The sequence below is a fragment of the Moschus berezovskii genome, chromosome 1 (genome assembly GCF_049115385.1).
Source record: "Moschus berezovskii isolate FMDL1 chromosome 1, NW_MosBer_1.0, whole genome shotgun sequence".
Classification (NCBI taxonomy): Eukaryota; Metazoa; Chordata; class Mammalia; order Artiodactyla; family Moschidae; genus Moschus; species Moschus berezovskii.
In genome coordinates, this window is record NC_142460.1 from 139402809 (window position 1) to 139429433 (window position 26625).

Consider the following 26625-nt stretch of genomic DNA (forward strand, 5'->3'; position numbering starts at 1 on the left):
TGAATTTAAGTAACCCTGACCTGAATTTAACTGGAAATGCTTTCCTGACAATTGATCAAGGGACCTAGTACACAGACCTATGGACTCCTTAGTACTACATCAGTTCAGTTCAGTTAAGTTTAGTCGCTCAGTCATGTCCGACTCTCCGCGACCCCATGAACCACAGTTCATTACTCCATTGAAATTCTTATCTCTTTCTCCATGTGGCTAACCTTTTCCATTACAGTGTTTAGTATACTCATCACTGTTATTCTAAAATTCATACCTGTACCATCTCCAGGTATGCTTCTATCATCCACTCCATCTGCTGACCATGAGTCACATGGATTTATTTTTTTAGTATCTTCAAATGTCTCATTATTATTATTATTAATTATTAATATTATTTTCTTATGAACATTTTGCATGAAAGAACACTAGAGAAACAGTAAATAATACTTCTAGGAAATGTCACATCCCTTCTTCGGTATGGCTTCAAAATTGGAGGGCTGAGTCCATCTGATACGTAGTCAGTCTGGATCTGACTTTTGCTTCCCTTTTAGTTTGATTCAGTTGCCCACTGGCTTCAAATATTTAGTTCCTCACCTTCAGCAGGTCTGAAAACCCAAGCACTTGAGATAGTCCAGATACTTCTCTATGATGTACACAAAAATGCCATTTTCCAAACCATGGGATATCTCTCTGCCTTACAGCCTGGCTCTTATGTTCCCCAGGATTCATTCCTCTGATTTTTTTCTTTTTTTTTTTTTTGTGGTGGGGGAGCCTGGAGTCCCTGCCCCTTCCCTAACTGCCTTGGATGGCATTCTGTCAGCTCCCTGCCCTGCCCCCAGCTTTGCACTTGGGCAAGATTCCTCTTACCTCCTTCAGCTCTCTGGTCCCTGCCTTCAACATATTGTCCATGAACCTGGACAAAACCTGTATTAAAATGTGTGATAGGTGGGTACAGATTTCCTCTGTGGCTGGAGCTCCTTGGCATCCTAATTTTTCACACTGACTCACACACGGTCATTATAATTTTCCCACAAGTTTGGTAGGTTTCTCTCTACCATCTACAGTAAGTGTGTCCTCTTCCTGGTTTGGCTTTGGGGGAAAGAATGACCATCTTTTTACTTCCTATACCATAACCAGAAACAGAAGTCCCTTCAACCTTTCTCCTAATATCTTGCTTTCTATAAAAGTGAAAAACACCTCTTTTCACAGTAGTTTTCCTGCCATAGGTGAAATTCCAACTCATCTTGAGTTTGCCTGACTTCCCTGAAGATGGGAGGGTGGAGACAGAGAACTGGGTATTTCTACATTTGGATGGAAAACTTGGGATTACCCCACTCAATTTCCTGACTGATATTTCTTTCTTGGGAACTCTCCCATCAGGCTAGTTGTGTGTGTGTGTGTGTGTGTGTGTAAGTGTATTTTCAGTGCCTAAGTGTTAGTGTGGGAGGAGAAGGGGACCACAGAGAATGAGATGGCTGGATGGCATCACCGACTCTGTGGACGTGAGTTTGAGTGAACTCCGGGAGTTGGTGGTGGACAGGGAGGCCTGGTGTGCTATGATTCATGGGGTCGCGGATTATACTACATAAACAGCTGCATTTCAGTTCTTAATGACAATAATTATTGTGGAGTATGCCTATTCACTCTTTAGTTCTTAAAAACATCTGCTTTTCCTCCTCTGAAAATGACTCACTGAATTTCTTACCTGATATGTGTTCTCTGCTTGGCAATTAATTCAGTGTTAAAACAAAAACATACAAATTTTCATATAGTTATTGTTTTATTATTTGACAATAGGGAGAAGGCATTGGACAGGATGAAAGAGCAGGTTAAGACTCAGGGTGAAATGTTTAAAGATGAACTATCACACTTCTCTGTCTGCCTCTGTCTCTTTCTTCTTGCTTTGTTCAACAGTTTCTCTCTTAAAATACATACTTTAATTTTAAAAACATTCAGGTGAAGTTTAGTAATAAGTCACAGTAATAGTATAAGTAATAAAATTTTTGAGCAATATCTTGCTTATCAAAAAGCAAACCTTTCTCAGATTAAAACAGATATATGAAAACTAAACTTCTGCATTAACATACTATTAATTAAAAACAAATTCTTGAGGAAAATGCATTATATTTTTCATGGTGGAAGAATAGGTTTACATTCCTTCCAACGTGGGATCGGGTTTCCCTTTTCTCAACATCTTCTCATTTCTCTCATGGCTTTTAAAAAAATCACCATCCAAACTGGTGTGCAGTGATATCTCACTATTTGAATTGTATTTCCCTGATGATTAGTCATATTGAGTACCTTTTCATGTACTTGTTGATCATTATGATGGAAGAAATTTTCATATACTGTGATATATGGAAGTCATCCTGGTGCCAAGCAAGGAGATCTCTGCTCTTTCCCATTTTATTGTTTTCCTCTATTTCTTTGCACTGATCACTGAGGAAGTCTTTCTTATCTTTCTTTGCTATTCTTTGGAACTCTGCATTCAAATGGGTATACCTTTCCTTTTCTCCTCTCTTATTTTCAAAGCTATTTGTAAGGCCTCCTCAGAAAGCCATTTTGCTTTTTACATTTTTTTCTCTTGGAGATGGTCTTGATCCCTGTATCCTGTACAGTGTCATAAACCTCTGTCCATAATTCTTCAGGAAATCTATCAGATCTAATCCCTTGAATCTACTTCTCAATTCCACTGTATAATCGTAAGGGATTTAATTTAGGTCATACCTGGATGGTCTGGTGGTTTTCCCTACTTTCTTCAATTTAAGTCTTAACTTGATAATAAGGAGTTCATGATCTGAGCCACAGTCAGCTCCCACTCTTGTTTTGGCTGACTGTATAGAGCGTCTCCATTTTTGGCTGCAAAGAATATAATCAATCTTGTTTCAGTGTTGATCAACTGATGAAGTCCATGTGTAGAGTCTTCTCTCGTGTTGTTGGAAGAGGGTGTTTGCTATGACCAGTGAGTTCTCTTGACAAAGTTCTACTAGCCTTTGCCCTGCTTCACTCTGTACTCCAAGGCCAAATTTAGTTGTTACTCCAGGTGTTTCTTGACTTCCTACTTTTGCATTCCAGTCCCCTATAATGAAAAGGACATCTTTTTGGGGGTGTCAGTTCTAGAAGGTCTTATAGGTCTTCATAGAACCATTCAATTTCAGCTTCTTCAGCATTACTGGCTGGGGCATTGGATCACTGTGATATTGAATGGTTTGCCTTAAAAGACTCTTGCTCCTTGGAAGAAAAGTTGTGACCAACTTAGATAGCATATTAAAAAGCAGAGACATTACTTTGCCAACAAAGATCCATCTAGTCAAGGCTATGGTTTTTCCAGTAGTCATGTATGGATGTGAGTGTTGGACTATAAAGAAAGCTGAGCGCCGAAGAATTGATGCTTTTGAATTGTGGTGTTGGAGAAGACTCTTGAGAGTCCCTTGGAGATCAAACCAGTCCATCCTAAAGGAAATCAGCCCTGAATGTTCATTGGAAGGACTGATGTTGAAGCTGAAACTCCAATACTCTGGTCACCTGATGCGAAGAACTGACTCATTTGAAAAGACCCTGATGCTGGGAAAGGTTGAAGGTGGGAGGAGAAGGGGATGACAGAAGATGAGATGGTTGGATGTCATCAGTGACTCAATGGACATGAGTTTGAGTAAGTTCCAGGCATTGGTGATGGAGGCCTGGTGTGCTGCAGTCCATGGGGTCACAAAGAGTGGGACATGACCGAGTGACTGAACTGAACTGAAACAAGGAGAATGAGCAATCAGTGCTCAAAATACCTGAAATCCCCAATGACTTTCAAGGAAGGGTTTTAAAAGGCAACATCAGTGGTGTGGGTTGCAGGGTGCCTGATAAGACTTTGGATCTTTTTTCTGATTAGTTGCTGGCTTAGGGAGATACTTGGGCCAACATCATCAACCTTGTGGTACCAAACACAGCCTGAGGTTAATATACTTGTGGTTAACAGTTTCCTAGTGTGCGAATCTGGTGTCTGTAAAAACAATTTAGGAGGAACTTTCCTGGGGTCCATTGTCTAAGACTCTATGCTCCCAATGCTGGGCACCCAGGTTCAATCTAGTCAGGGGACTAGAGCCCATGTGTTGCAACTTAACCCTGGTACAATCAAATAAATACACACATATTTTTAAAAAAGAAACTTAGAAATGTATTTCAGACAGGGTTATCATGTTCTGGGAGGCATGTTATCGTGTTCTTTATCCCTGCTATATGGCTGATTTATTTTCTTTATTTTTTTTTTATTTTACAATATTATATTGGTTGGTTTTGCCATACATTGATTTATTTTCTAAAGTGTTTCTGGCACAATAGCTATTCTTTGTTGCTACATGTTCACATTTTCCAAATCATTAACTTTTAAAAATTAGAGTATAATTGCTTTACAACATTGTGTTAATTTCTGTTGTAAAACTAAGTGAATCATCTATCTATCTATCTATCTATCTATATATATATATCCTCTCCCTCTTGAATTTCCCTACCACCCACCCCCATCTGACTCCTCTAGGTCACTACAGAGCCCCAAGCTAAGTTCCCTGTGCTATACAGGAGGTTCCCACAAGTGTATGTCAGTCCTACTCTCCCAATTTGTCTCACCCTTCCACCCTCCCTCCCTCTGTGTCCACATATGCATTCTCTATGTCTGCATCTCTGTTTCTGCTGTTGCAAACAAAGGTTCTCAAAGACCTTTATCAAAAAAATAGGCTTGGTAATAGATTGAATGGATTGATACAGTGTTGGTCTTGTTGGGGGGGGGGGGGTGTAAAATTCACACATGAAAGGACTTTGTGCTATGTTCTTTTTGTTGTGTATTTCTACCCCACCTGACAGAACTTTGCACTGATGCCTTCTCTTTTTCTTCAGCAGAGAGCAGAGGAGTCATGATGGCAGTTGACAGAAATGAGGGGTTTTATTTACAAAGTCATTTACTGACTGCCATGTACCCTGATGCTTATGGAGCACAATTTAGGGCCTCTAATTGGAATAGAAACCTGTTCTTAAAAAAGAAAGAAAAAGTAATAAAAGTAATAAAAATAATACATATAAAGTATTGTATGCCATTGTGGACTTCATCTCTGGAGTACAAAGTTAACATTGCAGATAAACTGATTAAAGGGGAAAAAAACATACAATCATATCAATTTATGTAGCAACCATTTTAGACAAAATTCAGCAATTATTTTCTTGTCCCAGTGAAACTTAAAAACTTGAAGGAGAAAAGAATATACACACTTGGTACAAAGCAACTCCAAAGTACAGACCTAATATCAAACACTTAAATAGTAGACGTGATATCAAATAATTAAAATCTGAACACTGGAAAAAACACAGAAGTATCCTTTCTCACCACTCTTTCTTTCCATAACATTATACTGGAGGTCCTAGACAGTGAAACGAAACAAGAAAGAGTAAAAACTAAGCAGATTTTGAAGGATAATTATTCACAGATGTCAGGATTATCTACATAGAAAATCATAAATGTTTCATCAAGAGGTTTTAGAACTACTAAGCAAATTAGAGATATCAAGGGAACATTTCATGTAAAGATGGGCTTGATAAAGGACAGAAATGGTATGGACCTAACAGAAGCAGAAGATACTAAGAAGAGGTGGCAAGAATACACGAAAGAACTGTACAAAAAAGATCTTCACGACCAAGATAATCACAATGGTGTGAATACTAACCTAGAGACAGACATCTTGGAAAATGAAGTCAAGTAGACCTTAGAAAGCATCACTACGAACAAAGCTAGTGGAGGTGATGAATTCCAATTGAGCTATTTCAAATCCTGAAAGATGATGCTGTGAAAGTGCTGCACTCAATATGCCAGCAAATTTGGAAAACTCAGCAGTGGCCACAGGACTGGAAAAGGTCAGTCTTCATTCCAATCCCAAAGAAAGGCAATGCCAAAGAATGCTCAAACTCCCGCACAATTGCACTGATCTCACACGCTAGTAAAGTCATGCTCAAAATTCTCCAAGCCAGGCTTCAGCCATACGTGAACCGTGAACTTACAGATGTTCAAGCTGGTTTTAGAAAAGGCAGAGGAACCAGAGATCAAATTGCCAATATCCGCTGGATCATGGAAAAAGCAAGAGAGTTCCAGAAAAACATCTATTTCTGCTTCATTGACTATGCCAAAGCCTTTGACTGTGTGGATCACAATAAACTGTGGAAAATTCTGAAAGAGATGGGAATAACAGACCACCTGACCTGCCTCTTCAGAAACCTATATGAAGGTCAGGAAGCAACAGTTAGAACTGGACATGGAACAATGGACTGGTTCCAAATAGGAAAAAGAGAACGTCAAGGTTGTATATTGTCACCCTCTTATTTAACTTATATGCAGAATACCTCATGAGGAATGCTGGGCTGGAAGAAGCACAGGCTGGAATCAAGATTTCCGGGAGAAATATCAATAACCTCAGATATGCAGATGACACCACCCTTATGGCAGAAAGTGAAGAGGAACTAAAAAGCACCTTGATGAAAGTGAAAGAGGAGAGTGAAAAAGTTAGCCTGAAACTCAACATTCAGAAAACTAAGGTCATGGCATCTGGTCCTATCACTTCATGGGAAACAGTGGAAACAGTGTCAGACTTTATTTTTTGGGGATCCAAAATCACTGCAGATGCTGACTGCAGCCATGAAATTAAAAGACACTTACTCTTTGGAAGGAAAGTTATGACCAACCTAGACAGCATATTAAAAAGCAGAGACATTACTTTGCCAACCAAGGTCAGTCTAGTCAAGGCTATGGTTTTTCCAGTGGTCATGTATGGATGTGAGAGTTGGACTGTGAAGAAAGCTGATCGCCAAAGAATTGATGCTTTTGAACTGTGGTGTTGGAGAAGACTCTTGAGAGTCCTTTGGATTGCAAGGAGATCCAACCAGTCCATTCTAAAGGAGATCAGTCCTGGGTATTCTTTGGAAGGACTGATGCTGAAGCTGAAGCTCCAATACTTTGGCTACCTCATGCAAAGAGTTGACTCACTGGAAAAGACTCTGATGCTGGGAGGGATTGGGAGCAGGAGGAGAAGGGGACAACCGAGAATGAGATGGCTTGATGGCATCACCAACTCATGGACTTGAGTTTGAGTGAACTCCGGGCATTGGTGATGGACAGGGAGGCCTGGTGTGCTGTGATTCATGGGGTCGCAAAGAATTGGACACGACTGAGCGACTGAACTGAACTGAAGCAAATTAAAGAAATTTTTTGAAATATAAGACCAATATATAAAAGCAATTGTGCTTCTATATTCCTGATATCAATAATAAGAAAATGAAAATTACAAATAAAGTGTTGAAATTTGTAACAGCCTTAAAACTGAAATAAGAAGAAAGAAAGTGAAGTCTTTCAGTCGTGTCCAATTCTTTGCAAGCCCATGTATGGTAGCCTGCCAGGCTCCTCTGTCCATGAGACTTTCCAGGCAAGAATACTGGAGTGGGTTGCCATTTCCTTCCCCAGGGGCTCTTTCCAACACAGGGAACGAACCCTGGTCTCCCACAATGCAGGCAGACTCTTTACCATCTTAGCCATCAGGGAAGCATGAAATACGAAATCAGTTCAGTTCAGTTCAGTTGCTTAGTCATGTCCGACTATTTGCGACCCCATGGATTGCAGTATGCCAGGCCTCCCTGTCCATCACCAACTCCCAGAGTTTACTCAAACTCTTTTCCATGAGTCAGTGATGACATCCAACCATTTCAACTTCACTTGTCCCCCTCTACTCCCACCTTCAATCTTTCCCAGCATCAGGGTCTTTTCAGGTGGCCAAAGTATTGGAGTTTCAGCTTCAGCATCAGCTCTTCCAATGAATATTCAGAACTGACTTCCTTTCAGATGAATTGGTTTGATCTCCTTGCAGTCCAAGGGACCCTCAAAAGTCTTCTCCAACACCACAGTTCAAAAGCATCAATTATTTGGTGCTTAGCTTTCTTTATAGTCCAGCTCTCACATCCATACTTGACAGCTGGAAAAGTCATAGACTTGACTAGACAGACCTTTCTTGGCTAAGCAATGTCTCTGCTTTTTAATATGCTGTCTAGGTTGGTTATAACTTTTTTCCAAGGAACAAGGGTCTTTTAATTTCATGACTGCAGTCACCATCTGCAGTGATTTTGGGGCCTCCCAAAATAAAGTCTCTCTCTCTTTCCACTGTTTCCCCATCTATTTGCCATAAAGTGATGGGACAGGATGTCATGGTCTTAGTTTTCTGAATGTTGAGCTTTAAGTCAACTTTTCACTCTTCTTTTTCACTTTCATCAAGAGGCTCATCTGCATATTTGAGGCTATTGATATTTCTCCTGGCAGTCTTGATTTCACCTTGTGCTTCATCCAGCCCAGCGTTTCTCATGATGTACTCTGCATATAATTTAAATAAGCAGTGTGACAATATACAGCCTTGACTCACTCCTTTCCCTATTGGAACCAGTCACTTTTTCCATGTCTAGTCCTAACTGTTGCTTCCTGACCTGCATACAGGTTTCTGAAGAGGCAGGTCAGGTGGTCTAGGACTCCCATCTCTTGAAGCATTTTCCACAATGTGTTGTGATCCACACAATCAAAGACTTTGGATTAGTCAATAAAGCAGAAATAGATGTTTTTGTGGAACTCTCTTGCTAGATGATCCAATGAATGTTGTAAATTTGATCTCTGTTTCCTTTTCCTTTTCTAAAACCAGTTTTTGAACATCTGTAAGTTCACAGTTCAGGTACTGTTGAAGCCTGGCTTGGAGAATTTTGAGCATTACTTTACCAGCATGTGAGATGAGTGCAATTTTGTGGTAGTTTGAACATTCTTTGGCATTCTTTGGCATTGCCTTTCTTTGGGACTGGAATGAAAATTGACCTTTTCCAGTCCTGTGGCCAGTGCTAAGTGTTCCAAATTTGCTGGCATATTGAGTGCAGCACTTTCACAGCATCATCTTTCAGGATTTGAAATAGGTCAACAGGAATTCCATCACTTCCACTAGCTTTGTTCATAGTTATGCTTCCTAAAGTTCCACTTGTCTTCACATTCCAGTATATCTGGCCTAGGTGAGAGATCATACCATTGTGATTATCTGGATCATGAAGATCTTTTTTTGGTATAGTTTTTCTGTGTATTCTTGCCACCTCTTCTTAATATCTTCTGCTTCTTTTAGAATGTTCAAACTACCACACAATTGCACTAATGTCACATGCTAGCAAAGTAATGTTCAAACTCCTCTAAGCCAGGCTTCAACAGTACATGAGCTGGGCACTTCCAGATGTTCAAGCTGGATTTCAAAATGGCAGAGAAACCAGAGATCAAATTGCCAACATTCGTTGGATCATAGAAAAAGCAAGAGAGTTCCAGAAAAACATATACTTCTGCTTTATTGACTACACCAAAGCCTTTGACTGTGTGGATCACAAAAATCTGTGGAAAATTCTTCAAGAGATGGGAATACCAGACCACCGTACCTGCCTCCTGAGAAATGTAGGTCAAGAAGCAACATGGATATGGACATGAACATGGAACAACAGACTGGTTTCAAATCAGGGAAGGAGTATGTCAAGGCTGTATATAGTCACCTTGTTTATCTAACTTATATTAGAGTACATGATATGCAATGTCAGGCTAGATGAAGGACAAGCTGGAATCAAGATTTCCGGGAGAAATATCAGTAATCTCAGATATGCAGATGACACCATCCTCATGGCAGAAAGTGAAGAGGAACTAAAGCCTCTTGATGAAAGTGAAAGGTGAGAGTGAAAAAGTTGGCTTAAAGCTCAACATTCAGAAAACTAAGATCATGGCATCTGGTCCCATCACTCCATGGCAAATAGATGGGGAAACAGTGTCAGAGTTTAGTTTTTGGACCCCAAAATCACTGCAGATGGTAACTGAAGCCATGAAATTAAAAGACACTTGCTCCTTGGAAGAAAAGTTATGACCAACCTGGACAGTATATTAAAAAGCAGAGACATTACTTTGCCAACAAAGGTCCATCTAGTCAAGGCTATGGTTTTTCTAGTAGTCATGTATGGATGTGAGATTTGGTCTATAAAGAAAGCTGAGTGCCGAGGTATTAATGCTTTTGAACTGTGGTGTTGGAGAAGACCCTTGAGAGTTCCTTGGACTGCAAGGAGATCCAGTCAGTGAATCCTAAAGGAAGTCAGTTCTGAATATTCATTGGAAGGACTGATGCTGAAGCTCCAATACTTTGGCCACCTGATGCGAAGAACTGACTCATTGGAAGAGACCCTGATGCTTGGAAAGAGTGAAGGTGGGAGAAGAAGGGGATGACAGAGAATGAGATGGTTGGATGGCATCACCAGCTCCATGGACATAAGTTTGAGTAAGCTCCAGGAGTTGGTGATGGACAGGGAAGTCTGGCATGCTTCAGTCCATGGGGTCACAAAGAGTCGGACATGGCTGAGTGATTGAGCTGAGGTATAAATTTTAGAGAATATGCATATTAATAATACACAAATTATGCTTCTGTTCCTTTCAAATTCATATCCATTGATTTACTTAGTTTATATAAACATCCTCAGCTAACTTTGCTGTTTTTGGCTCAATAGTTTTGGTACATGAGCTTAGTTTCTTGACCAGGGACCGAACTCATGTTCCCTGCATTGGTAGGCTGATTCTTAACCACTTGACCACCAGCGATGCAAAGTCCAATGACAGTGTTTGGGCTTCCCTGGTTGCTCAGGGTAAAGAATCTGCCTGACAATGCAGGAGATGGAGGTTCGATTCCTGGATCAGGATGATTCTCTGGAGAAGGAAATGGCAACCCACTCCAGCATTTTTTGCCTAGGAAATCCCATTGTCAGAAGAGTCTGGCAGGCTACCATCCATGGGGTCACAGAGTCAGACACGACTTAGTGACTAAACAGCAACAGCAGCAACAACTTCATTCATGCTAGCAATAAATGGATCTTTTACAAGGACCTGAAATCATGCTGAGTAAATTCTTTGTAATAAACAAGCACATATTTCTATCATTTATCAAGCAAGGAAAAAGAAAGGAATGTAATAAACCTAGACTTTTTAAATGATAAAAATAACAGAAAAATAATATATTCTGAGAAACAAAAGCGAGTGAATCCACTCTGAGACTAATGTATAAAAAACATTCATTGACAATAACAACAATTACATACTTGTGGATTTAGGAAGACTGATCTATTAAACACATATTCTTAATGTGAACTCTTTGCAGGCTTCTCCTACAACACTGGGGTTTACATTTTTCTATATTGATCAGATTTTTACTACAGGTTTTCAAGTAGCCAACTAATATACTGAATGACTGCACTGTAACCAACTTTAGTAAAAAGAAAAGAAAGTGTTCCATGGAATGCACCCCCTATGTGGTTATGGACTACTCGAACTCCAAAATTCTGAAGTTGAGTAATATACATGAGGCCATAGTCTCTTAAGACATCATATTGATAAGACATCATATTGATAAGTAATGACATAAGTCAGGGGTAAACCACACAACTTGTGGTCATCAGCTAGCTAAGGTGAAGTTTCACATCTAGAATCACCGAATATTTTTTATCCAGCTCTGAACTACCATGAGTTGGAGTCTTATACATGTGGCATTTCTTAAACTTCTCAGGGAGCAAAGAACTCCAATTAGCAAATTTGAACAAATGGCTTGATTCCAGAGGAATGTGTTGTTTGGAAAGCATTGCTTTCTTAAGTGATCTATCTGTAGTAAAATATTCACTCCAGAATCTGACCATGAGTGATTTGGACAGAACTGAATAATGTGCATTTTGTCAATATGATGGTAAATTGAAACCAAAATTCTGAAGGGCAGGATATGTTAAAGATTGGACCTTGAGTTTGATCTTGACATCTGGATCTTCTAAGAGCTGAAAAATATTAGGATATGTTGATTGTATAAATCATTTTAATGGGGAAAAAACACTATGCAAAAAAGGCATTCTTAAATTTTAAAATCCTTAAAAATATAACACAATTTACACAGTTGGTAAAAGAATAAAAATATTAATATCAAGGAAATTTTAGTAGTAGATGTCCATAAACTAAATAAAAATTTCAATTTTCAAAACAAAAATAATCAGTACTCTCCTCATAAATCTTGTTAAAGGATCTTTTATTATAGTATGAATTGCATAGTTATGTAACCTGCAGGTATTTGATCCTCTTTTTCATTATTAAGACTATTTTAAATATCCAAGTATGTCAAGAAACATTGTGATGGGAAGGAGATAGCTCTCATATTGAAGAGATGTTTGATCTTGAAAGAGTATAAACCATGTGAAACTATTAATTTTTAATTTTTTTTCAGCACTGCTCTATCTTTTCTAGGTCTAGTCCTTGTCTTTCCAGGAACAGTAAAATTTTACCATTTTCTTCTAAGCTAATTTTCCTGCAATGTGCTTCTGAGTGCATTGAGACAAAATGATTATTCTACCAGTCATAAGATATGTATCCAGTAACCCATGTTTTTCTCTTTTTTGTTGAACAGAAATGTTTGGATAAATTAAAAATTTCAGACTTTCACAAGGTTGTTTTTCCAAACACTACCAACTTTGTCTTGGATATGCCTGAAGTACTGGCCTATTTAAGAGAAAGCAAACTGATTATCACACTGAAAAATAGTATTGCTCACTCATCATTCAGAGTACTGACCAGGACTTCAGGTACAATTCGGTAGTGGTAGTGTGCATTCAATTTTCAAGAGAAAACTTTTAATAACTACCCAATAAGAATGATGTTTCTTCTAAGTGTTTTTGTTTGCATACTTTTTTCAAGGTAGGGAAATTTTCTTCTATTCACCATTTCCTATTTGTTTCATCTTTATAGATGTTGAATATTATCTGTAAACAGTTCACACTTATTAAGATAACCATATGATTTTCTTCTTTAAATTGACTGCTGGGTCAAGCTCACTTATTAGAGCTTCCAGGGTTTGATCTGGCTGATTGATTACCCAACTCTCTGGGAAATGCAAAGTATACAAAGCACCAACAGTCAGAATTCATGTGTCCCATACAATATGCTGTTCCATTTGGGAAAACTGCATTAAGAAAATCTATTTTTGCCTGGAAATTCCTGTGGGGGGGGTACCCTTGGTGAGACAACTTCATGAAATTCTTATGAGAATAGAAGAATCTTTAAGCCAAATCCATTGTAATCCCTAGCAGATTTCAAGAAGGGAATCAGTGCTTTCAACAAAAGGATGGTACCATAGATCTTCAAAATGAAACAGTCTCTTAGAGACAAACATCGTACTCTCACTGAGTACATAAGCTGACTGCTTGTCAGTTTCTATTACACGATTGAACACTGCACAGTCTTCAAAAATATGACCCACTCTGATCTTGGTATAATGAGAAGATCACCAGATCCTTGGTTTGTGTTGGGCTGCTGCATGGAGAACCAAACTTCCAGAAGTTTCTTGGTTTTCCTCCAAAAAATATGCAGCTTCCATAACCGTGAGACTAGCGACCCACCAACAACCACAGAAAATCAACTACATTAAATCTCTATGCCCACAGATGACGCCGCCACTGCAGATTGTTCTAGTTGTGTTAGTAAAGTTAAGGTTCGTTTTTGCCATAGTTTTATATTAACTTTAAAAAAAAGGATTAAATAAAAATTTCCTGGCTTTTGTGTGTGTGTGTGTGTGTGTGTGTGTGTGTGAGGGAATCTGAACGTGAGTCTGTTGGGAATAGAGGCAGATACAGCTGTCTCTTGTGGTCCACTGTTTCCCCATGAGAGAGAGTACAGCAAGTTGTTAGCTAACATCGTGGACCATACTGTGAGAGCCCTTTCCTGTCTTTTTGTTCCTCAATCTGGGGTTAACATTCTTCTGCCTGAAATCATCCTCTTTAAAATCCAAAGTGACAGTAGGCTGGGTAGGGAATTCTCTTTAATTTTATTTGCAAATATATGCCCTAATTATGTCCTCAGATTAGAAAGATATATTCGTATTAGTCTTTTCCTCCATATGCTTAAATGTCTATTCTCATTTTGTATTTTCTTTTAATCTAGCTATTCAGTATTACAGTTTTTCTGATCTGTCTTCCAATTTCTATATTGTATTGCAGTCGATATAACAACAAATATCTACATTGTAAAACCAAGAGTGAACTATGAACTTTGGATGATGATGATGTGTAAATATAAGTTCTTTAACTGAAACAAATGAATCACTCTGGGTGGGGATGTTGATAATGAAGGAGGCTATGTATGTGTGGCAGACGGTAGTTTGGAAATTTTTGTCTTCTTCTCAATTTTGCCACGAATCTAAAACTGCTCTACAAATAATCTTAAAGTCTATATTAAATGCTTAACTTTGAAGGTTAATATTTTTATATATTGAAGTTTTATTTCTTTATTTTTTGAATAATTCATAATTTACAACTTCTTCCATGAGCATATTTCTAAGTTTTAAAATATATTTTTATTTCTATTAAATTCTACTAAAACATTTTTTCTAAGAATAATATCTGAATCTGGGTGATTTTATTTCCCTGTAACTAGTTCTTACTTTCCTCTTTGTCTATATACCAGTTTCCCTTCAGCTTTCTATTGATTATTGAAATGAAAAGTTAATTTTTGGAATAAACTGAGACCTAGGATCAGACTTGGAGAAGGCAATGGCAAGCCATTCCAGTACTCTTGCCTAGAAAATCCCATGGATGGAGGAGCCTGGTAGGCTGCAGTCCGTGGGGTTGCTAAGGGTTGGACACGACTGAGCGACTTCACTTTCACTTTTCACTTTCACACCTTGGAGAAGGAAATGGCAACCCACTCCAGTGTTCTTGCCTGGAGAATCCCAGGGACGGGGGAGCCTGGTGCGCTTCCGTCTATGTGGTCACACAGAGTCGGACACGACTGAAGTGACTTAGCAGCAGCAGCTTCAGGATCAGGCTGCCTTCTCTCAGTGATGACCTATATTAGCTTCTAGTAAGATACATACACATATTATAGTATATTATAAAATACAACATTCTGAATATATATTATGAATATACTCAGATTAAATAAAATATATTGATTTCCTAATTATAATTATTGCTATAATTTATTGATTTTCTTTCTTTAAAATGCTGATAGACTATACAGGAAATTGTATCAGCATTTTACAAAAGTATTAAATATAAAATTGTTCACCTCAGTGTTCCTCAAAATAAGTAAAAGAAAAAATACCGACAGATTGTATTTATAATTTAGAAGTAAGAAAAAATTTTAATAAATGATAAAAGAAAACCTAATAAGTGAAAATGCTGGGCATCTTACCTGCTCGGTCACTCTTGTGGTTAAATTCCTTCTAGTACTGTCTCCAGAGATACCAATTCTTCCAGGATCTACACATCTTTCAAGAATTTGGGGGTGTAAAAAACATTTTAATGCAGTGTACATATCTTCATATTGAACTGGAAAATGCCACTCTGGAGCTAGTCTGTAGCTGTAGACAGAAAAACAATCACTGATTTATTTACCATTAATTTTTTTTAATTTTTCACTTAATTTTAATTTTCTATTGGGGTGCCCCAGGTGGTGCTAGTAGTAAAGAACCTGTCTGTAATGCAGGAGACATAAGACACACAGGTTTGATCCCTGGGTCTGGAAGATCCTCCAGAGAAGGGTAAGGCAACCCACTCAAGTATTCTGGCCTGGAGAATCCCATGAACAGAGGAGCCTGGCTACAGTCTTTGGGGTCACAAAGACTCACACATGACTTAAGTGATTTAGCATGCACATAGTTGATTTACGTATTAGTTTCAAGTGTATAGTAAAGCGGTTCAGTTGTACATATGTCCATTGTTTCTCAGATTATTTTGCCATATAGGTTATTACAAAAGAATATATAGAATATTGAGTAGAGTTCCCTGTACTATAACCATTGATTCTTAGTCATATAATAAAATGAGGGAGGCACTTCTGATCCACAATCAAAAGTAAAATTTTTGTTTTTATCAACAGGATATTTGTTGCTACAGGAAAAATGTATTTTTCCTAATAATAAAATGTGACTAGCAATCTCTGAATATGATTTTTATGGTCAAAATTTACAGTCTGAATGATCAATTTCATTCAATTTTGGGGAAAAACTTTCTAGCTGCTATCTTTTGCTTGCAACAAATATTTACAGAATGACTAGTTTTGGTAATTCCCATACTGTTTCTTGAAAAATCAGTCATTATTGCCACTTGTTTCTCCACAGTTATTTTTCAACTTTGTAAAATTACTCCAATTTGACATAATCTTTCTTGCATTAGTACATTAACTCTTTATTTTCTAAGGTTTAACTAGCTTCTCACAAAGAGTATATTCTATAGAAAATTTAAACCTTTTTCCTACTCTCTCTAAAGAGTCCTCTAAAAAGGGCTTTAGGATAGGTTCTGTCTTACCTTTTGTAGTTAACATGGTAATAGTTGTTTATTCAATGGTTTACTAGCTTCTAGGCACCATTCTAAGCACTGTTACAGGTATTATAACATTTAATCCCCATATAAATGATGATTTTTTGAAAATTATTAATGTTTAGAGTTCGCATCCTTTAAAATATCACACAGTTACCAATTTGCAGAATCTACATTCAATCCCAGTCCTCTGACACCAAAGTCCACCTCCTTCAGTTCAGTTCAGTTCAGTCACTCAGTCGTGTCTGACTCTTTGCGACCCTATGAATCACAGCACGTCAGGCCTCGCTGTCCATCACCAACTCCTGGAGTTCACCCAAACTCATGTCCATCGAGTCGATGATGCCATCCAGCCATCTCATTCTCTGTCATCCCCTTCTCCTCCTGCCCCCAATCCTTCCCAGCATCAGAGTCTTTTTCAGTGAGTCAACTCGTCACATGAGGTGGCCAAAGTATTGGAGTTTCAGCTTTAGCATCAGTCCTTCCAATGAACACCCAAGATTGATCTCCTCTAGAATGGACTGGTCGGATCTCCTTGCAGTCCAAGGGACTCTCAGAGTCTTCTCCAGCACCACATTTCAAAAGCATCAATTCTTCGGCGATCAGCTTTCTTCACAGTTCAACTCTCACATCCATACATGACCACTGGAAAAACCATATCCCTGACTAGACGGAATTTGTTGGCAAAGTAATGTCTCTGTTTTTTGATATGCTATCAAGTTTGGTCATAACTTTCCTTCCAAGGAGTAAGCATCTTTTAATTTCATGGCTGCAGTCAGCATCCGCAGTGATTTTGGAGCCCCCCAAAAATGAAGTCTGACACTGTTTCCACTGTTTCCCCATCTATTTCCCATGAAGTGATGGGACCAGATGCCATGATCTTTGTTTTCTGAATGTTGAGCTTCAAGCCAACCTTTTCACTATCCTCTTTCACTTTCATCAAGGTGCTTTTGAGTTCCTCTTCACTTTCTGCCATAAGGGTGGTGTCATCTGCATATCTGAGGTTATTGATATTGACCTTAGTACCCTACTAATTATCGGGAAAAATCCAGAGCCAGTAGTTACGTCCCTGTGATTCTGCAGCCTTGAACAACTTTTTAACTTTCTGGTGTTTGTTCCTTTTTGAAATATGTGTATGTATTTTCTCTCCAATGCTGGACTGGACAGCCTCTGACATTAGGTTTCTCTATTTATAGTCAGGGGCATGGATTAATTTTTGTCATAAAAGACACTCTATATAGCTGACTGTATGTTGATATGTAAGGCTTATGACCTAAAATCAAATGAACACAGCTCTGACTTGGTTGATGTGACAACTATATCAATCTGCTGTCCATATTGACGGAAGGTCATAGGTATAATAATCTGAAATAAAAGAGAAAATAATGGGTTACTAATAACAATTGAAAAACGGTACTGTTAAGAATAAAGTTTACTGGGGCAATATTGTAAATTTCTTCCCTTTATTGTGAAATACTAACAAAAGGAAAAAAAAAAATCTAACCCTAGTTTCATGTTGATCAATGCACATATTCACGTCTCAATAGAATGTGAATCATTTTCTTTGGTGATCCTTTAATTTGCCCCTGATCAGCTTTCTTTTCCATTTGAGAAAATTTTCAATTGCCTAGTCCAAATTAGCTTTGTTTACCTACCTTTAATGTAGCTGGAATGTAGTTAGAGGCTGGAAATGCAAATATGAAGATATATGTTCTCTGAATTTAAGGTGCTCACATTAATGAGGTATACGGGTACAGATACAGGTCAACAACAAACTTACAAAAGAAAATAAAATAGCTGCCTTAACAGAGGTGAGTGGACAGCAGTGTTGAGATATGGGGGAGAAATATCTCATTAAACCTCCCAATGGTTTTCGGTAGAATTTAGAAAGGATTTAAATAGAGACTGCAAGCTTGTATAAATATTTTCCATGAGAATGTGTGTGTGTGTGTGTCGGGAATTAGCACTCATATAAGTACAAATCTAGCAAAATAGTTTGAGGAACAAAGCTTTCAGCATGTGGGCCCATTTGAAAGGCAAATAAGCCATTGCAAAAAAAATTTTACTTTAGAAACACACTGTGTCAACAGAACTTAATAATACTGCCTATTCATTGTAATCTTTAAGCCGTGCTTCCTTATTTACTTTTCATACAATCAACTCCACATACATACAAAAAACTTACAACCTGTCCACTGAAGTCTTCTTCCCTCTCCTAGCAAGACTTGTTCCTCCTTTTGTTTGCTCGCAGAGCTTTGCCTTCAGATCTCTTTCACTTTTCATCTATCATAGCATCATTCTATAATTTCTGCCCTCATACAATCAATGAAATTGTCCATGAGGCATTCTTTAACTTTTCAGGACACCTTTAGCATTCAGTTCAGTTCAGTCGCTCAATCATGTCCGACTGTTTGCGACCGCATGAATCGCAGCACACCAGGCCTCCCTGTCCATCACCAACTCCTGGAGTTCACCCAAACTCATGTCCATCGAGGCGGTGAAGCCATCCAGCCATCTCATTCTCTGTCGTCCCCTTCTCCTCCCGCCCCAAATCCATCCCAGTATCAGAGTCTTTTCCAATGAGTCAACTCGTAGCAAAAGGTGGCTAAAGTATTGGAGTTTCATCTTTAGCATCAGTCCTTCCAATGAACACCCAGGATTGATCTCCTTTAGAATGGACTGGTTGGATCTCCTTGCAGTCCAAGGAGCTCTCAAAAGTCTTCTCCAGCACCACAGTTCAAAAGCATCAATTCTTTGGAGATCAGCTTTCTTCACAGTCCAGCTCTCACATCCATACATGACCACTGGAAAAACCATAGCCTTGACTAGACTGACCTTGGTTGGCAAAGTAATGTCTCTGATTTTTAATATGCTATCTAGGTTGGTCATCGGAGAGGGCAATGGCAAGCCACTCCAGTACTCTTGCTTGGAGAATCCCATGGATGGAGGAGCCTGGTGGGCTGCAATCCATGGGGTCGCTAAGGGTCGGACAAGACTGAGCGACTTCACTTTCACTTTTCTCTTTCACTCATTGGAGAAGGAAATGGCAACCTACTCCAGTGTTCTTGCCTGGAGAATCCCAGGGATGGGGGAGCCTGGTGGGCCTCCATCTATGGGGTCACACAGAGTCCGATACTACTGAGTGACTTAGCAGCAGCAGCAGCAGCAGGTTGGTCATAACTTTCCTTCCAAGGAGTAAGTGTCTTTTAATTTCATGGCTGCAATCAGCATCTGCAGTGATTTTGGAGCCCCAAAAAATAAAGTCTGACACTGCTTCCACTGTTTCCCCATCTATTGCCCATGAAGTGATGGGACCAGATGCCATGATCTTTGTTTTCTGAATGTTGAGCTTCAAGCCAACCTTTTCACTCTCCTCTTTCACTTTCATCAAGAGGATTCTTAGTTCTTCTTCACTTTCTGCCATAAGGGTGGTGTCATCTGCATATCTGAGGTTATTGATATTTCTCCTGGCAATCTTGATTCCAGCTTGTGTTTCTTCCAGCCCAGCGTTCCTCATGATGTACTCTGCATATAAGTTAAATAAGCAGGGTGACAATATACAGCCTTGACATAGTCCTTTTCCTATTTGGAACCAGTCTGTTGTCCCATGTCCAGTTATACTGTTGCTTCCTGACCTGCATACAGGTTTCTCAAGAGGCAGGTCAGGTGGTCTAGTATTTCCATCTCTTTCAGAATTTTCCACAGTTTATTGTGATCCACACAGTCAAAGGCTTTGGCATAGTCAATGAAGCAGAAATAGATGTTTTTCTGAAACTCTCTTGCTTTCTCCATGATCCAGCGGATGTTGACAGTTTGATCTCTGGTTCCTCTGCCTTTTCTAAAACCAGCTTCAACATCTGGAAGTTCATGGTTCACGTATTGTTGAAGTCTGGCTTGGAGAATTTTGAGCATGGCTTTACTCACATGTGAGATAAGTGCAATTGTGAGGTAGATTGAGCATTCTTTGGCCTTGACTTTCTTTTGGATTGGAATGAAGACTGACCTTTTCCAGTCCTGTGGCCACTGCTGAGTTTTCCAAATTTGTGGCATATTGAGTGTAGCACTTTCACAGCATCATCTTTCAGGATTTGAAATAGCTCAACTGGAATTCCATCACCTCCACTAGCTTTGTTCGTAGTGATGCTCTCTAAGGCCCACTTGACTTCACATTCCAAGATGTCTGGCTCTAGGTGAGTGATCACGCCATCGTGATTATCTTGGTCATGTAGATCTTTTTTGTACATCTCTTCTTTGTAGTCTTGCCACCTCTTCTTAATATCTTCTGCTTCTGTTAGGTCCAAACCATTTCTGTCCTTTATCGAGCCCATCTTTGCATGAAATGTTCCCTTGGTATCTCTCATTTTCTTGAAGAGATCTCTTGTTTTTCCTATTCTGTTGTTTTCGTCTATTTTTTGCATTGATCGCTGAGGAAGGTTTTCTTATCTCTCCTTGCTATTCTTCGGAACTCTGCATTCAGATGCTTATATCTTTCCTTTTCACTTCTCTTCTTTTCACAGCTATTTGTAAGGCCTCCTGAGACAGCCATTTTGCTATTTTGCATTTCTTTTCCATGGGGATGGTCTTGGTCCCTGTCTCCTGTACAATGTCACGAACCTCCGTCCCGAGTTCATCAGACACTCTATCTATCAGATCTAGTCCCTTAAATCTGTTTCTCACTTCCACTGTAAAATCATAAGGGATTTGATTTAGATCATTCTGAATGGTCAAGTGGTTTTCCCTACTTTCTTCAATTTAAGTCTGAATTTGGCAATAAGGAGTTCATGATCTGAGCCACAGTCAGCTCCTGGTCTTGTTTTTGCTAACTGTATGGAGCTTCTCTTTCTTTGGCTGCGAAGAATATAATCAATCTGATTTCGGTGTTGACCATCTGGTGATGTCCATGTGTAGAGTCTTCTCTTGTATTGTTGGAACCGGGTGTTTGCTATGACCAGTGCGTTCTCTTGGCAAAACTCTATTAGCCTTTGCCCTGCTTCATTCCGTGTTCCAAGGCCAAATTTGCCTGTCACTCCAAGTGTTTCTTGACTTCCTGCTTTTGCATTCCAGTCCCCTATAATGAAAAGGACGTCTTTTTTGGGTGTTAGTTCTAAAAGGTCTTGTAGGTCTTCATAGACCCTTTCAACTTCAGCTTCTTCAGCGTTACTGGTTGGGGCATAGGCTTGGATTACTGTAATATTGAATGGTTTGCCTTGGAGACAAACAGAGATTATTCTGTCATTTTTGAGATTGCATCCAAGTACTCCATTTCTTCTAAGGGATTCCTGCCCACAGTAGTAGATATAATGGTCATCTGAGTTAAATTCACCCATTCCAGTCCATTTTAGTTCACTGATTCCTAGAATGTCTCCATTCACTCTTGCCATCTCCGGTTTGACCACTTCCAATTTGCTTTGATTCATGGACCTAACATTCCAGGTTCCTGTGCAATATTGCTCTTTACAGCATCGGACCTTGCTTCTATCACCAGTCATATCCACAAGTGGGTATTGGTTTTGCTTTGGCTCCATCCCTTCATTCTTTCTGGAGTAATTTCTCCACTGATCTCCAGTAGCATACTGGGCAACTACCGACCTGGGGAATTCCTCATTCAGTATCCTATCATTTTGCCTTTTGATACTGTTCATGGGGTTCTCAAGGCAAGTATGCTGAAGTGGTTTGCCATTCCCTTCGCCATTGGACCACATTCTGTCTGCGGAGACGCGATACGCCAGCTCCGGCACAACCGACCATGTGAAGAGTTACCCCACGTCGGAGGTCAGGGGCGGTGGCTGAGAGTAGCTACCCAATCCCCGAGGCCAAGAGGAGCTACCCCACGTCCTTTAGCATTAGGTATTGCCAACTCCATCGTCTTTACTGGTATCCTCTTTTTTTTGGTGGTTTCTCTTGTATCTCTTACCATTCTTAGTCCCACAGTATGGCTGTCATCTCTTCCTGCACCATTTGAAAATATTAATAGTTTCATGCCAGCACTCCCTAAGTCACACAACCTAGAACACTGGCAATCAAACTCCCTTCAGACCTAGGGAACTGGGGCAATGCTCTGGGCTCCAACTTTAGAAGGACTGTTTGGACTTCTTTAGTTACTGCTTCACCACAGGGTATAGACCCAGCAGAGCACAGTGGCAAGTCTTTCCATTGCAAACCACACTCTCAGTATCTTGCACCTTCGCCCTGGAATAGAATCTTGCTACTTTTAATCCACAGTCCTATCCACTGTGATATCCTACATGAAAAAAAATTTACTAAAGGTCTTTTTAACATAAAAACAAAACTATTTTTCTGAATACATTTTGATCTGGGAAAGGGATAGAAATGTTGCTGGGGGAAAAATAGGAAAGAAAACATGTCATTATTTAGTTGTACGCTCTTAAGCAGGAGATGATTTCAAGAAAGCAGACTATACTTTAACATTTAATTTAAAAAAAAACTGAACATTTTTTGACCTCTATATGGTGCCATTGGGAAAGCATACTTGAAGTATAATCATTTGAGTCTTGAAGGATAAATAAGATATTTGCAGCAATATGTTAGTAAGCTCAAAAGACAAAGAAATGCTTTTATTTTCTAAGGAGCTTCATCTTCATTCTGGAAAATTCGTAAGTTCTATCAGTGAGTGGTAGGATCAGAAACTCTCATAATTTTTATAACAGAAATGTTTTAAAATCCAAATGTTAATAAACATTTATTTAGACTGAGATTTCAAAAACTCCATTAATTCATGTTGCTTGAATGAAATGAGTCACAGAAGCAGAAACACGATATTTAACTTTTAGATCATAGTATTACATGAAGAGAATCTTCCAAAATATCACCCTTATCAATACTACCCAAACAGCAACCACCACCATGGATATAAAGCATTCCCCTTCTTAATGATTTTGGCTTCCATTAGCGCACATATATATGAACAGGAATGTTGTTAAATGTTGTGTCTTTCACAGTTACATTTTCATATGATATTGGTGAAATGCTTTGAAAGCCTGAAAAGAATGCCATGAATCCACAAATTGGATTAGCCCCAATATTTCGGCACACAGGGCCTAAAATAAAACAGACACACACATCTATTCTAAATGCAAAAGGTGTTTTTGATCCAAGGAGTGCACATTAATATTCAATATGACACCAAAAGTTTTAGTTACAGTCTTTCAAAAAATCTATCATGATACCACCAGAAGATATACAAACCCAGATGATTTATTACCATATGATGATTTCCCATAAGTGACAGTAATTCTTTATTTATACATTCATCCAATAAGAATATTAATATGAAATATATAATTCTGTATTAAATACTGTCAATGACCAGGAGAAGTAAGCAAACTCTTTATTCTCAGAGCCAAAAAAAAGACCTAAGTTATAAAAGGACATCCTAATACAAATATGGGCAAAATTCATTGGAATAGTTGTAAAGATGCTGGGGAAGGAAAAGGTTTCTAATTTGCAGTTGAACTGAGATTTGAAGAGAAAGTAAAGTTTGGGATCAGCTGAGAAGAAGGCTTTTAGGCAGGTTGAATGAGTTTAGCCTAGAGAAAAACAAAAATGTGGAGATAAAGAAATACAAGTCATTTGCTGTTCGATACTTCCAGATTCTACGAGGATGAGTGACAGGAAAAAGTCCTGAAGAACAATTTAATCCATTCCCTTCTCCAGGAGCTCTTCCTGATCCAGGGATAGAACCCCAGTTGCCTGTATTTGCAGTTGATTCTCTACCATCTGAGCCACCAGGGGAAGCCCCCCACCCAAATATATACATATTAAACACAAATCCCCAGAAACTACGATCAGTTCAGTTCAGTTCAGTCGCTCAGTCGTGTCCGACTCTTTGCAACCCCATGAATCACAGCACGCCAGGCCTCCCTGTCCATCACCATTTCCTGGAGTTCCCTCAAACTCATGTCCATCGAGTCAGTGATGCCATCCAGCCATCTCATTCTCTGTCGTCCCCTTCTCCTCCCGCCCCCAATCCTTCTCAGGAAACTATGATAGATATATTAATAAATTCAGCTTGGTTAAAATTAAGAATCTATATTTTAAAAATCTTATAAAGTGATTGAAAAGACAAGCTACAATGTGAATAATGGTATTTGCATTACTTTTATTATGAAAATGCTAGCTTTTAGAATATATAACAAGCTCATAAAAATGAGAGGTAGACTAACAGTTCAAGAGTCAGAAGACGTCAATGGTTGTTTCTTCAAAGGTCTAGAATGATTGGGGCTCTAAGAAAAAAAATATTCATTTTTCATATACATAATTCAAAAAGAGTAGTATATACAACAAGATGGGCTTCCCAGGTGGCACTAGTGGTAAAGAATACACCTTCCAAGGCAGGAGATGCAAGAGACTGTGTTCACCCCTGGGTCAGGAAGATCCTCTGGAGTAATAAATGGCACCCCACTCTAGTATTCTTGCCTGGAAAATTCCATGGGCAGAGGAGCCTGCCAGGCTACATGGGGACATTAAGAGTTGGACATGACTGAGTGACTGAGCATACACATGTATCAGGAATTATAATAACAAAAGACCTAGTTCTCCAAGAAGATGCAGCAGTCTTAAAATGTTTAGGTATACAGTAACAAGTCTCATACTGGAAGAACTGGGAACTGAAAAAACTGAAAGAAGAAACAGAAATATATGAAATTATTAGTTGCAAATTGATACTCCAATCTTATTAATTTGTATGGCAAGTAAATAGGAAAACAATCAGCATATAGAAAACTTGAAAATGTTATCAACCCAACAGAACTAATTGTCCTATTGAGGGCCTTCCACCCAATGACAACAGGATAACATTCTTTTCAACTGTCACAGTTCTATGCAGAACTGTCACAAAGATGACATATGACAAATCTGGAAAAAATCTCAACAATCTAAAAAGGGTTAAAATCATACAAACTATGTTCTCTGTCCATAGTGTAATTAGTATAATTAAATATAATATAAAATATAGCTAGTATAATTAAGTTGCAGTAATAAAATTAAAAAGCCTAATGATTTGTGGGGAATATGTTTATATTTGGAAGTTAAACAGCATACTCCTAAATAACTCATTGGTTCAAGAAGAGTTATCTCTGGACAAATGAAAAAAAAAACACATTTTGAATACATTGAAAATCATAGAATATCAAACTTTGCAGAAAGCAGATAAAGCATTGACTGCAGGAAATGTATAGCTTTAAATTCATATATTAGAAGAGAATAAAGATCTTAGGGATGTGATCTAAGCATCCTTCACTAAGAATTTGGAATTAGACTAGCAAAGTAAACCCAAAGTGTGGAGGAAAGAATAAGGGAAAACAAAGACCAGAAATCAATAAAAATGGAAAATAAAGAAAACTAAAGATGTATTCCTTAAAAAGAAGCCATAAAATTGATTCACCTCTAGTCAGACTTATCAGAAAAAAAGAAGGCAGCAGTCAGTATGTGTTGAAATCAATTGGCCTGGCCTCCCAGTGAGTATGCAGTGTAAGGCATAGTGGGACCATGACTTGGAAAACTATAAGACACTGAGGAAAGAAACTGAAGATGACACAAATATGTGGAAAAATACACTGTCCTTATGAATTAGAAATGATATTGTTAAAATGACCATATTACCCACATCAGTCCACAGAGTCAATGCAATCCTTATCATATTAGCAAAGACATGTTTCAGAGAACTAGAACAAAGAATTCTAAAATTTGTATGGAAACACAAAAACACACGAATAGTCAAAACAATACTGAGGAAAAAGAACAATGCTGGTAGTATCATGCTCTCTGGTTTCAAACTATACTACAATCTACAGTAATCAAAATAGTATGGTACTGGCACAAAAATAGACCCATATATCAATGGAATAGACTAGGGCTTCCCATAAATAAATCAACACTTATATGGGCAATTAAACTATGACAAAGAAGGCAAGAATATACACCGGGGTAAAGACAACCTCTTTAACAAATGGTGTTGGGAAACCTGTAGAGCTACATGCTAAGAATAAAACTGGACTACTTTCTCACACCAAAAAAGAAAAAAAAACAAAACAGGTAAACTCAAAATATATTAGGGAGGTGGGAAGGGGGTTCAAGAAGGGGAACACATGTACACTTTGGGCAGATTCATGTCAATGTAAGGTAAAACCAATATAATATTGCAAAGTAATTAGCTTCCAATAAAAAAAAAAAAGAAAAAATATATTAAAGATTTAAAGACCTACAACCATA

General features: G+C 38.5%; 2 pseudogenes; both read right to left on the reverse strand.

Moving 5' to 3' along the window:
* Positions 1-11158: 11158 nt before the first annotated feature.
* LOC129551944 (deacylase AADAC-like) lies at positions 11159-23409 on the reverse strand (annotated as a pseudogene).
* LOC148778864 (S-adenosylmethionine decarboxylase proenzyme pseudogene) lies at positions 12024-13492 on the reverse strand (annotated as a pseudogene).
* Positions 23410-26625: the final 3216 nt, after the last annotated feature.